Here is a 10,814-nt window from a genome sequence, read left to right as displayed (position 1 = left end):
TATGGGGCGGTATGGGGGCTCATTTTTTGCGCCGTGATCTGAAGTTTTTAGCGGTACCCTTTTTGTATTGATCGGACTTGTTGATCATTTTTTCATGATATAAAAAGTGACCAAAAATACACTATTTTGGACTTTGGAATTTTTTTGCGCGTACGCCATTGACCTTGCGGTTTAATTAACGATATATTTTTATAATTCGGACATTTCCACACGCTGAGATACCACATATGTTTTTTTTTTTAATGGGAAAAGGGGGTGATTCAAACTTTTATTAGGGGACGTGTTAAATGATCTTTATTCACTTTTTTTTCTCACTTTTTTTTTTTTGCAGTGTTATAGCTCCCATAGGGACCTATAACACTGCACACACTGATCTTTTACATTGATCACTAGTTTCTCATAGGAAATGATTCTGCCGCTTGACTGCTCATGCCTGGATCTCAGGCACTGAGCAGTCATTCGGCGATCGGACACCAGGAGGCAAGGTAGGAGACCCTCCTCGTGTCTAACAGCTGTTCGGGATGCCGCGATTTCGCAGCGGCGATCCTGAACAGCTCCCTGAACTAACCGGCATGGTTTCACTTTCACTTTAGACGCGACGTTCAACTTTGAACGCTGCGTCTAAAGGGTTAATAGCGCGTGGCCCCGCGTTATAGAAAGGGAAAGGACTCAGGATGTACCGGTACGTCCTTGGTCCTTAAGGGGTTAAGCAATTATATTTACTACATTAATATATATTATAATAAGTAAAATATATGAATTCAGGAAAAAATATTCCACAGAAGGCTAAAACACAGAAATATATTCTAGTATATACTGCTGTGTCCTAAAAAGGACACTAGGGGGCAGTAGAAAACCGTGTAATAGAGTATTTTAGTCAGAATACAGAGGACCTATAGCTAGAGGTAGCGCTGACTGGCGAGTGAGAGACGGGCGGGAACAGCTTAGCTGATGACCAACTAAGTCACGTGGCACTGGAGAGGAAAGGGAAAAGATTGCTGCAACACACCAATGGCGTCGGTAGCGGTGCGAGACGGAGCACAGAAGAGGAGGAAATACCGGCGGAATCTGGGATAAGAGGAGACAGAATGGGTATATATATATATATATATATATATATATATATATATATACCCAAACAGAAATGTGTGTATATACAGTCATGGCCGTAAATGTTGACACTAGAGATGAGCGAACTTACAGTAAATTCGATTCGTCACAAACTTCTCGGCTCGGCACTTGATGACTTTTCCTGCATAAATTAGTTCAGCTTTCAGGTGCTCCGGTGGGCTGTAAAAGGTGGATACAGTCCTAGGAGACTCTTTCCTAGGAATGTATCCACCTTTTCCACCCCACCGGAGCACCTGAAGGCTGAACTAATTTACGCAGGATAAGTCATCAACTGCCGAGCCGAGAAGTTCGTGACGAATCGAATTTACTGTACGTTCGCTCATCTCTAGTTGACACCACTGAAATTTTTCAAGAAAATAAAGTATTTCTCAAAGAAAAGGATTGCAGTAACACATTTTTACATATCGTCCACCATGACAGCCCACATGAGATGGTCCCATAGGACCTAATAGGAACAGGAAACAGAAAGGGTTAAAAGCCCCTCCTCCCAGCACCTTCCCCAGTGTTTTCCTGTTCCTATTAGGTCCAGGACAGAGCGGAGCCTCATGGGGCTCCTATTTTTTGGGTTAAACTTTTTTTATTTTAGTTTTTAAATTTTTTCCCTGGGCTAGGGGACCAGGGCTATTGCTGCTTCCCTCCCCTATGAAAGCCCTATGGTCGCGGGGGTCCTCTTTCCCCTGCCTCCAGGAGTACAGGATACGGCGCTCCTGAGGGGGTTTATGTACCTGTACAGGAGGGAATGCCTCCTTTCTTTAGTGCGGCCCTCCCTCGTCTGGTCCCGGGATCCCTGTGCTTCGCGCACAGGCTTCCCACATCTCTGGGGCCGCATGTCGCTGGGAGTTACCGGAGCTCTGTATGCGGTGGGCAGAGCTCCGGTGACACTTCCTGGTCGGCTGCGTCCTTGTGCAGCAGCTTACGTGGTTCCCCGGGAACCGGGTAAGAAACTTTGGTTCCAGGCAGTACGGAGATGCAGCGAACCGGAAGTGACGTCACGGGGTGCCAAAATTCAAACTGCAGAGCCTAAAGGTAGGGAATCAGCATCTCCACTGTGTCTGTGCTGTGTTTCTATTCTAACCATGGACTCTCAGGCATCCTCCAGAGCTGATTCTGCGGAGCAGCCTGTTCCTTTGGTCTCTGTAAGTAATATCTTTCCTGCTTATGGATATAGGGCTGCAAAGATATGTTTCCTCTTTTACTTAGTGGGTCCCTTCTCTCTTTCAGGGAGACAAGGAACCCTCTCAGAAACCTAAAAAGAAATGTGTTATGTGCCTAGCTAAAATTCCAGAGACCTAATAGGAACAGGAAACAGAAAGGGTTAAAAGCCTCTCCTCCCAGCACCTTCCCCAGTGTTTTCCTGTTCCTATTAGGTCCAGGACAGAGCGGAGCCTCATGGGGCTCCTATTTTTTGGGTTAAACTTTTTTTATTTTTGTTTTTAAATTTTTTCCCTGGGCTAGGGGACCAGGGCTATTGCTGCTTCCCTCCCCTATGAAAGCCCTATGGTCGCGGGGGTCCTCTTTCCCCTGCCTCCAGGAGTACAGGATACGGCGCTCCTGAGGGGGTTTATGTACCTGTACAGGAGGGAATGCCTCCTTTCTTTAGTGCGGCCTTCCCTCGTCTGGTCCCGGGATCCCTGTGCTTCGCGCACAGGCTTCCCACATCTCTGGGGCCGCATGTCGCTGGGAGTTACCGGAGCTCTGTATGCGGTGGGCAGAGCTCCGGTGACACTTCCTGGTCGGCTGCGTCCTTGTGCAGCAGCTTACGTGGTTCCCCGGGAACCGGGTAAGAAACTTTGGTTCCAGGCAGTACGGAGATGCAGCGAACCGGAAGTGACGTCACGGGGTGCCAAAATTCAAACTGCAGAGCCTAAAGGTAGGGAATCAGCATCTCCACTGTGTCTGTGCTGTGTTTCTATTCTAACCATGGATTCTCAGGCATCCTCCAGAGCTGATTCTGCGGAGCAGCCTGTTCCTTTGGTCTCTGTAAGTAATATCTTTCCTGCTTATGGATATAGGGCTGCAAAGATATGTTTCCTCTTTTACTTAGTGGGTCCCTTCTCTCTTTCAGGGAGACAAGGAACCCTCTCAGAAACCTAAAAAGAAATGTGTTATGTGCCTAGCTAAAATTCCAGAGAAAGGAAAATCCTTATGTAAAAAATGCATTTCTAAAGTGGTACAAGAGGAAAAGTTGGGATCTTCTGAGCATTTGAGGTCGCTTATACGCCAAGAAATTCAGGCTTCTTTAGTGAATTTTAATCCTCTTCAAAATCCTGGTGTTTCTGAAACGCCATCTGTTTCTCATTTAATGGCTCCTTTGGATGTTAATACTTATCCAAAATTACCATCTGCCTCCTCTCATGCAATTGGTACTGCCGCCTTTCTTCCACCTAGTAACTACCCCGTAGTTCCATCTCAATATGCTCCTCCTGCTAAAAAAGCAAAAATTATGGATATGTCTGATTCAGAGGAGGATGATCTTGTCTCCAGATCAGATATTGAAGGGGTGGAAGAGGGCGAAGTGTCTTCCGTTCCTCCTAAGGAAAATGTAAAATATTTTTTCTCAGCCGAGGATACTGATATTTTGGTCAAGGCAGTCAGAGGTGTGATGGGGTTGGAAGAGGTTGATAATCCAGGATCAAATGTTTGGCGGGTTAAAACCAGCAAAAAAATGTGTTTTTCCTATCCATGAAAATCTGAAAAGTCTGATTCTGGATGAATGGCAGGACCCTGAAAGGAAATTACAAATTTCCAGGGAAATAAAAAATAGATTGCCTTTTGAAGGAAAAGACATCGAATTATGGAATGACATTCCTAAAATAGACAGCCAATTATCAAAAGTGGTAAAGAAAACATCTCTTCCTTTTGAGGATTCATGCCAACTCAAAGACCCAATGGATCGAAAAATGGATGGTCTATTACGAAAAACCTGGCATCTACCGCCATTTTGAACCCGAACATAGCAGCTACTAGTGTAGCTAGAGCTCTTTTTATCTGGCTTTCTCAGTTAGAAGAACACATTGAGAATAAAACGCCTAGAGAGGACTTATTGGCTTCTGTACCCATGTTAAAAATGGCAGCAGGTTTTTTGGCAGATGCTTCGGCTGAATCTGTGAGAATGGCGGCTAAGTCAGCTGTCTCATCAAATTTATCCAGAAGAGCTTTATGGCTAAAGTTTTGGAAAGGGGATCCCACCTCCAAGAATAAACTTTGTGCCATACCTTGTATAGGGAAATCTATATTTGGGCCTTTTTTTTAGAAGATATTTTAGGAAAGGCAGCGGATGATAAAGTTTTTCTAGAAGAAAAAGCTAAAAAAAACTGCAAAAACTTTTTTTCGTCCCCAAGGAAGGTCAAATTATAGAGGGAAAGGAAAAACGGGTAGGTGGAGCTACACCAAAGGGGGGAAAGGTAAAGATTTCCTCCTCAATCCCTCTCAACCTGCCAAAAAGCAATGACTGCTGGTTGGTGGGAGGAAGACTCAAGCATTTTGTACCTCAGTGGCAATCTGTAACAACAAACCCTTGGATCCTAAATCTGTTGTCGGTAGGATACAAGATAGAGTTTTCCTCTCTCCCACCTCAAAAATGTTTCTTCTCACTACTCTTCCCTCTTTCTGATCCCGAAGCCCAATGGGTCGTTCAGAACGATAATAAATTAAAAATATCTGGACAAATTCATTTCCTACAAAAGATTCAAAATGGAATCAATAAAAACCGAGATTCCCATGATAGCTCCTAATGCAGTAATGAATACCCTAGACCTCAAAGATGCGTACTACCATGTACCTATTCACCTGGAGCATCAGAAGTATCTCCGGTTTGCAGTCAAGATAGGGGATCAAATCTTCCATTACCAATTTGTGTGTCTTCCTTTCGGAATCTCATCAGCTCCGAGGTTATTCACAAAGATAATGGTGGAGGTAGTAGCACATCTTCGTCTACAAAATATAATTTTGATCCCTTATTTAGACGACCTGCTTATGACAGCCTCCTCAAAACATCTTCTCCTATCTCAATTGGATCTGGTAATACAGCATCTCCAGAACTTGGGGTGGATTGTCAATCTAGAAAAACCGGATCTTCTTCCATCCCACAGAAAGATCTTTTTAGGCATGCTGTTGCTACTTTTCTACATCCAGCAAAAATAGAGACTATCCAGTCAAAGATAAGAAAATTTCAAAAATCAAAACTGGTGTCTATAAGAGAAGCAATGTCAGTGTTGGGGTCTATGCCCTCCACGATTCCTGCAGTGAAATGAGGCTCAATTCCACTCAAGACAGCTTCAGGCTCAGACTCTTTCTGTATGGAACAGATCTCAACTGACGCTAGACAAAAAATTCACATTAACCCCCGGGGTAGTGAGGTCTCTAAATTGGTGGTTGGTAGCCACAAACCTAAAGAAAGGGGTCCCTTCGCTGTCAGATCCAGTCCTTGTGACTACAGATGCAAGTGCCTGGGGATGGGGTGCTCATGTACAGGGACAGTACTTCCAAGGTCGCTGGCCTCCTCATCTAAACAAGTTTTCCTCAAATTACAAGGAACTAAGAGCTGTATGGGAGACCCTTGTGTCAGCCAAAACTCTCCTTCTCAATCAAAATATAAAAATTTACTCAGACAATTCAACAACAGTAGCTTTTCTGCGACATAAGGGGGGCACAAGGCACAAAGCTCTTCAAGCTATTGCGGCCAGAATCCTTGCTTGGTCGGAAAGAAATGTCTCCTCCATTACGGCCGTTCATCTGAAGGGATCCTGCAATCAGATAGCGAACTTTTTAAGTTGGAGGACCCTGGATGGTCCCTAAATCCTTCTGTGTTCCATCTACTGGTTCTCAAGTGGGGTCAACCCTCTATAGATCTGTTTGCCTCCCGTCAGAACACCAAGACCATTCAGTTTTGCTCTCTAAATCCGAGAGAAAGGCCGCTGGCAGTAGACGCATTAGCTCAAAATTGGAAATTTCCTCTGGCCTATGCCTTTCCTCCATTTCCTCTGATTGCAAGAACTCTAGCGAAGATCCGAGACAGCAATTTAAAAGTGATTTTTGTGGCCCCATACTGGCCAAAGAGGGGGTGGTTTTGTCTATTGAAAAGTCTAGTGATAGAACCCCCCTTCCCTCTACCTCTAGTGGAAGACCTTCTGTCTCAAGGCTCAGTATTTCATCAGGGTCTACAGAACCTACATCTTACGGCCTGGATTTTGAAGAGTAAAATTTTAGGAAACAAGGTTTGTCTCAAAAAGTCATTTCTACATTATTGAAGAGTAGGAAACCCTCTACTTCAAAAATATACCTAAAAATCTGGAAGAAATTTCTATCCTGGAGTAAACAAATTGAGCCAGACCCATCTCATCCCAATTATCCACAAATTTTGGATTTCCTTCAAGAGGGATTTGCGAAAGGACTCTCGCTTAGTACATTAAAAGTCCAAGTGGCAGCGTTGGGGGATTTCTTTGATCATCAGATTGCAGATCATCGTTGGATTAAAAGGTTTTTTAAGGCGGTTTCTAGACTAAAACCTAAAACTCCAATCCGTACACCCTCTTGGAACCTTAACTTGGTGCTATCTGCTCTCACTTCTCACCCCTTTGAACCTCTAGATCAGTGTTCTCTAAAATTTGTCACTCTAAAACTAGCTTTTCTCATAGCTATTATTTCTGCTAGAAGAGTTGGAGAAATTCAAGCCCTGTCAATCAATGAACCATACATGTCCATATCTGATGACAAAGTAACCCTCAGACTAGATCCTTCTTTTCTCCCTAAAGTGGTTACTGACTTCCACCGGTCTCAAGAAATTTTTCTTCCTTCTTTTTGTAAATAATCCAAGAAATCCACAGGAAGAGAAATTTCACATGTTAGATGCTAGAAGATGTCTTCTCTATTATTTGCATGTCACAAGTCTTTGGGGAAAGACTCTAATTTTCTTTTGCAGTTCCAAGGTCCGAATAAGAGTAGGAAAGCTTCCAAAAGTACTATAGCCCGGTGGATCAAGCGTGCCATTGTTGAGGCGTATAAAGTTAGTGGGGAACAAGTCCCTAACGGTCTGAAAGCTCATTCTACTAGAGCAATGTCAACATCCTGGGTAGAAAGATCTGCTGCCTCAATAGATCAGATTTGTAGGGCAGCTACATGGTCAAATCCCCCTACCTTTTTTAAACATTATAGGCTCGACTCATGATTTGGCCTTTGGTAGAAAGGTTCTGCAGGCCATTGTCCCTCCCTAATGATGTTTATTTGGTATTTCTCATGTGGGCTGTCATGGTGGACGATATGTAAAGATAGAATTATTTACTTACCAATAATTCGGTTATCTTGAGTCCACCATGACAGCCCCATTATTTCCCTCCTTTTTTTTTTTTTGGTGTTGGGGTTGTTTTCTTCTACTGGCATTACTTTTTCTGGTGTCCCTTTTCAATTTGTAAAGCAATGGGGAAGGTGCCGGGGGGGAGGGGCTTTTAACCCTTTCTGTTTCCTGTTCCTATTAGGTCCTATGGGACCATCTCATATGGGCTGTCATGGTGGACTCAAGAAAACCGAATTATCGGTAAGTAAATATTGGCACCCTTCACTTAATATTTGGTTGCACACCCTTTGGAAAAAATAACTGAAATCAGTGGCTTCCTATAACCATCAATAAGCTTCTTACACCTCTCAGCCAGAATGTTGGACCACTCTTCCTTTGCAAACTGCTCCAGGTCTCTCTTCTTGGAAGGGCGCCTTTTCCCAACAGCAATTTTAAGATCTCTCCACAAGTGTTAAATAGGATTTAGATCTGGACTCATTGCTGGCCACTTTAGAACTCTCCAGCATTTTGTTGCCATTCATTTCTGGGTGCTTTTTGATGTATGTTTGTTGTCATTGTCCCGCTGGAAGACCCAAGATCTCTGAGGCAAACCCAGCTTTCTGACACTGGGCTGTACAGTGCGACCCAAAATCCGTTAGTAATCCTTAGATTTCATGATGCCTTGCACACATTCAAAGACACCCAGTGCCAGAGGCAGCAAAACAACCCCGAAACATCATTGAACCTCCACTATATTTCACTCTAGGTACTGTGTTCTTTTCTTTGTAGGCCTCATTCCATTTTCGGTAAACAGTAGAATGATGTGCTCTAACAACCGATGATCACACCACTATTCCTGACAACAATACAGACAACACAGGAATTATAAATATTTCAGATTATGAACTATCCATATCTGAGAGATCTGTTCTCTCTAAAGGACTATCATTCTGTCCAAGCACTAAACGGGATGACATCAAATTATACTCAGACTTGTACTTTATTGATACATTAGCAGATGTTATAATGTTTGACCTTCCAATGGTCCATATGCCATGTACACCCTTGATGCATTCTTGGAGCATTATTTACTTCCTTTCAATAACAATAGATTTGATAAATAAAAAAGAATACTTTGTCAAGATTGATTGAAGGAGCTATCCAAAAATGTTATAACATTAAGCAAAAACCTATACCACAGGGTTTAAAGGGGTACTCTGCCCCTAAACATCTTAACTTCTATCCATAGGATTGGGATAAGATGTCTGTCTGATTGCTGGGGGTCCAGCTGCTGGGCCCCCCGCGATCTCTGGGCCGGCTCTGTGGTGTTTTGAACAAGCTTGGAGCTTCCGTGTTCGTGAAATCAAGCCACGCCCCCTCCATTCATGTTTATGGGAGGGGGCATAATGGCTAGACATTGACGGAGGGGGCGTGTCAGCTGTGGTCGTCATCCGGCATGGAGGGGAGTTCACTCCGTGCACCGTATGACTAGGGCGCTGCGACAGAGATCGTGGTGGGGTCCCAGCAGCCAGACCCCCACGATCAGACATCTTGTCCTCTATCCTTTGGATAGGAGATAAGATGTTTAGGGCGGAGTACCTCTTTAAGGGTTTACTCTATTAGAGCATGTCAGCATCATGGGCAGAGAGGGTGGATGCTTCAGTAAAGCAAATCTGCAAAGCAGCAACTTGGGCCAGTCTTCACAGTTGGGGTATATTCACACAGGAATGTTGGTGCAAAATTCCAGACTTCAGTGGGTTTTTGCATTGTTATGGTATGTCCCCAAGGGTGCACTAATGGAGATGAAGGGAAAAATATCGGATTAGACTTACCAGAAGTACAGTTTCAATGAGTCCTTCATGGCATCACCCGGAATATTACCCTACCTATAGCATGGCTAGTGGTGATCAATTATAACACATTGGTGTTAGCCAGATGAGGGAGGGGCTTTGAACTTTTCATGTGTTTTTTTTTATTTTTTTACTGTCCCTTCTAGGACTAGTGACATAACTCCAAGGGTGCTGTCATAGAAGATTTGCAGAAACCGTATTATTGGTTAGTCTTATCCTATATTCCATAGCAAACAAAGTGTCCTTATGACAGTTTATAAGGCACCAGGCCTCCTGGATATCTCCATTCGTGTGATCCCCAGGAAATAGTCTGTGAATCACTGATGCCGTTGGCTACTTTTGGGAACAGGGTCTCTAAGTTCATATTCCAGGATATCCAACAGGGCCCCAACAAACAGGCACTGCAAAAAAAAAAAAAGGGAAAGTTGTTCCCTCAGCAAGTAGGAAATGGGCACCTAAAGTTTTGCATCGTATTGCTCTTCTATAAGCTTTGACTGTACTGCTCTATAACAAGTGGAACAAAAAAAATCAATTGTACAACTCCAGTATTTGTTTACTACGTGGAGACTAAAACTGATTAACCCCTTAACGACATAGGATGTAAATGTACGTCCTGATGCCCTGGCACTTAACGCACCAGGATGTACATTTACATCCTATACATGACGCAAGCACCGGATTGGTGCTCGCATCATGCACGGAAGGTCCCGGCTGCTATCAGCAGCCAGGGATCTGCCAGTAATGGCGGACATCAGCGATCGTGCGGTGTCCGCCATTAACCTCTCAGAAGCTGTGATCAATACAAATCACGGCATCTGCGGTTGTTAAAATGGATGATACCATTGCCCGGGGCGCTGCCACAGGGATCAGAGGTCCCCTTACCTGCACCGAGATTTGCATATCTCTGCCCACAATCCAAAAATGGAGATATGTGAAGGGTTAATACACCCTGTTCCAAATTATTATGCAAATTCTATTTAAGTGTTATTTTGTTTTTCAGTTGAACTCATGGATGGCATTGTGTTTCAGGGATCTTTTGATCAGTGAAAACAATCTTGGACACCTGTGATAACTAGATTGTCAGGTGAGCCCGATTTAGGGCAAAGCTACTAAAGGTGGGTGTTCCACATTATTGAGCAGAGCACCATTTTCAAGCAATATGGGGAAGAAAAAGGATCTCTCTGCTACCAGAAAGAGTGAAATAGTTCAATGCCTTGGATGAGGTATGAAAACATTAGATATTTCATGAAAACTTAAGCGTGATCATCGCACTATTAAGAGATTTGTGGCTGATTCAGAGCAAAGACAGGTTCGTGTAGATAAAGGTACATTGAGGAAGATTTCTGCCAGATCCATCCATCGAATCAAGAGAGCAGCTGCTTATCCGGAGGGGTACTCCGGTGAAAACCTTTTTTCTTTTAAATCAACTGGTGGCAGAAAGTTAAACATATTTGTAAATTACTTCTATTAAAAAATCTTAATCCTTCCTGTAAGTATTAGCTACTGAATACTACAGAGGAAATTCTTTTCTTTTTGGAATGCTCTCTGATGACATCACGAGC

The sequence above is a fragment of the Hyla sarda genome, chromosome 1 (assembly GCF_029499605.1).
Source record: "Hyla sarda isolate aHylSar1 chromosome 1, aHylSar1.hap1, whole genome shotgun sequence".
Taxonomy (NCBI): domain Eukaryota; kingdom Metazoa; phylum Chordata; class Amphibia; order Anura; family Hylidae; genus Hyla; species Hyla sarda.
Note: the sequence above shows the minus strand (reverse complement) of the source record.